The following is a 3,981-nucleotide window of genomic DNA, read 5'->3' on the forward strand; positions in this document are numbered from 1 at the left end:
ATATATATATATATATATATGTATATATATATAGAGATAGATAGATAGATAGATAGATAGATAGATAGATAGATAGATAGATAGATAGATAGATAGATAGGGGTTGGACAAAATAATGGAAGCACATTAAAATTTCAAAGAAATGCATTTATTGATGGATTCAACATGTACATATAACCGACTGGCTAATTTCAGTTCTAACCTGAGGTATATAGGGTTGTAATATTTTATTTGCGCTTATATAGTCTTTTAATAAAGATTATTAATACAGTTTAGTGTTTTGATTTTATTTTTTATGATATCTTGTGTAGTGTGTGTTTTGAAAACATACGTGCATACCAGATCAAAGTAAGTGCATGTAGCAAATTCTGTTTCTCTCTAGCATTATCAATAGAAATTTCATCGGTTCATTTTCTTGTAAAATAGGCTATTAATTGTCATGGACGTAATTTCAACTAGCGTCCATAAGATTTGTCTTCTAAAATCATATGTAATATCGTAATCACCAGCAGCGCTACATTATTCAAGTATTCATCTAAAACTGTCATATCGCTACCGAATTCTAGAAGAAAGAAAAAAATAGAGGAAAAGAAGGGTAAATGTGAAAGAATATTTTTATAGCATAAGATGGATTGAGAGACAGATAAAAAGAACTATCTGTGAAGAATGTGACAACATCAGTGAGAGAGAGATAGAGAGAGAGAGAGAGAGAGAGAGAGCGAGAGAGAGAGAGAAGACAGACAGACAGACAGACAGACAGACAGAGACTGAAAGAGACAGACAGGCAGAGAGGAAGTTAAAAAGCAAGACAGAAATGAGAATTACAAAAGGACAAAGAATAATGTTTGACAAAGCTGCAGTAGTGTGGTCGAAGCGTATTTCTCAGCGATATCTATACACAGAAGAAAGACGGACAGGAGAAAATAGTCATACATTGAAACACATATGCATATATTATTCTGAAATGTATTATATTATGTGTGTCTATATAAGTGCGTTTGTATGTAGTGTATTTTAAGACTAGAAAACCAATAAGATGAAAATGAGTAATATCAAGATCAGAAAGAAGACTTATATTGAATAGTTTTAATTCAGAGAGAGAACAATTGTCTGTAAAACTAATGTTAGAAACAAGGTATAATCGATAATTAAAGAAAATGTTTCTTGAGAAGTAGATTGTCAAATATTTTTACTGTTTACATTGGAAAACATGAATCAATTAAAATAATATAGCATATGATATTTTGTCTTTGTCGGTATTTGTGACTGAAATCGTTTCCGCTACTTACAGCAATCCATTTAATAAACATATCCACGAACTGGAAGAGAGTAATATTACACCATCATATTTTCTACCCGCTTTGTTGAACTATTTTGTATTTATACAAAATGCCGATATTAAATTTATTCGTGTGCGTTGAATAAGATGATGGTTTAGTGCTATTATAGGATATTGCACTGTATAAAAAAATAACTTAAATAACAAAAGAATTGATAAACGAAGGACATGGCTGTTAGTTTTTAATTTTCATTTGCAGGAAATGTTTCACAAAAATAACAATAAATATCCAACTGAAATCACGCAGGCAGTTAATGCATTTTTAAACGCAAAAAGATTAATTTTCGTTGAATCTGCATTGAGAAAATCCACCTAAACATCTGGTCACTCTACGTGTTCGAAAAGTGAAGCTATAAAGATTTATTATTTTGTGTCAGCCTTGGGGCAATTACATTTAAAAAGGTAATGGTAGTTTAAACGAATGGAGTATTAGACTTAATGAAGCGGCTGGCGTTGCTGATAGAGACTAATTGTAAAATCTAGGCCATAGTCGGATTTAATCTCAGAAGGCCAAAAACCGAAACCTTTGCAGCTACGCATTTGGAAAGATGTTCTTACAATTTAGCCAATCTAATGATCTATATTTGTATTTTATTATTGCCCGCAAAAAATGTCATACGAAGTTGACTTCTGTGAGATTTCAACGAAGAGAGAAGACAATGAAACCAAATTCTACGTGGCATTTTCTCCGTGGTTCTAATGGATTTGTCGAATCACCGCCTCACACACGACTATGATTGTTTATGATATATATAAACACGTAAGCTACCGAATAATTCAGAGAAAATTTAGTACTGTTTAACTGAAACTTTTTCAGACAATGTGAAAATAACACACACACACATACACGCGTACTCGCATATGCACACCCACACACGAGCAGCCCCCTGTATGGATATGTGTGCGTACTTGCATACAGAAATTTATACATATATATATAATATATAATTATGCAATTACATATACATATATACATATATATATACACATATGTATGTGTATGAATATGTGTGTTTGTGTTTGTGTATGTGTGTGTGTGCGCGCGTGCGTGCGTATGTGTGCACTGACATAGGAGAGAGATGGATAGGTAATATGTGATAACATAGGATCCTATAATCATCTAATCAAGTAGACAATCAGTGATCGCTACCTTGCAAATTTCCATCTTGAAAGACGGTGAAATAATGATGTTCAGATTTTAAATCGTCAATTCAATTACTGTTCTGTATTTCAGGCTGGTGGCAGAGATGTTCTTTTATCTACTGTGAGCTGGTTATACATAAAAAAAAAACAATGACAGATGCAGTTTGATTTTCATACCACTACCACTTATTTCAGTGACATTTATTTGCTGCAAACGAGTTTCAAAATACAGGTATGAAAGAAACAGTTTGTTCATTGATAATACAATAGTAAGAAATTATTTACCAGTGTGAGTATTTATGCTAGAATCCTAAATCATCTTAGTTATGTTGATGAGCATATTTCTCATAAAAAAACAGAATGCAGTGCCATTTTATGATACATGATCGGTAACGCAAAGAGAATTCTTTCTAGAGAAACAATACCTGAAATTTTGAGGCAGGGGCTAGACAATCATCGCCCCCCCCAATCCCGCTTAACCCTAACTCTAACCATCAATGTTCACTCTTGTTGACCAGGTTTAACACGTATGAACATTTTCCAAAATTTGCTCTCGAATCTTCATGATCCCCGTTTTTGGCATCGAATTGTAAGTGGGGACGAAAACTGAATCTATTTTCATTATCCTAATAAGAATTCAGTTGCTACGTTCCGGAAAGGCTTCATAACCTCTCGTCTGAAAGGGTAGTTTGAATTTCCAGAGGGTGTTGCACTTTGAAATTTTCTCAGTTGGTCATATTGTTAACACTAATCTTTATGCTCAGCGAGTATATGATGCTTTGAGAACCTGCTACACGTCAATCGAAGACACGCACAGCATAATACAATCCAGACATTGTATCATCACATTACATTTTCCAAGCCATGGCTCATTTCTTGCATGGAGGAAGGTTCGACAATGTGGATGACACTGAAAACGATTGAGCCTGAAAGAGGATTTTTCCTTCCAAATCAGCCAAATGGTATAAGTGAAAATGATTTTCTGAAACAACGATGACAACAGACAACAGCATATGCTTTGGTTTATAAATTTAAATGTCCACGTCTGCATTCCTACTACAGTGAGAAGTCCTATTAGATTTTGAAATCATTTGAAGCATATATACAGTAGATACGCTATTTGGACCCATCTTATTTGATGAAATGGTCAGTCTGTCAACTTTTATTGAAGTATAATTAGGATTAGGCATTTGTTTTAGCTTTTAAAATATTTTATGGACAATTCGAATGCAAATTTCATGTGCGAGCATCACAATCTTTAGTTCCATAAAGGATCTCATTCCTGTAATTTTGTGGTATTTTTAATTCGTTGTAGTATGTTTATAATAAGGATGGGGTGTTTGGGAGTTATCTACATATATCTTTGCGAAGCTGTAAGGCTTTGAAGTTAAAGAAAAAAGCAATTTCCTGGGGAGAAACATCCATTGGACCAAAATACATTCGTTTCCCTCTATCCATACTCTTCTATGTAGGCGTAGCCTAAAAGTTGAAACTTAACA

This window comes from Octopus bimaculoides, chromosome 15, assembly GCF_001194135.2.
Source record: "Octopus bimaculoides isolate UCB-OBI-ISO-001 chromosome 15, ASM119413v2, whole genome shotgun sequence".
NCBI classification, from domain to species: domain Eukaryota; kingdom Metazoa; phylum Mollusca; class Cephalopoda; order Octopoda; family Octopodidae; genus Octopus; species Octopus bimaculoides.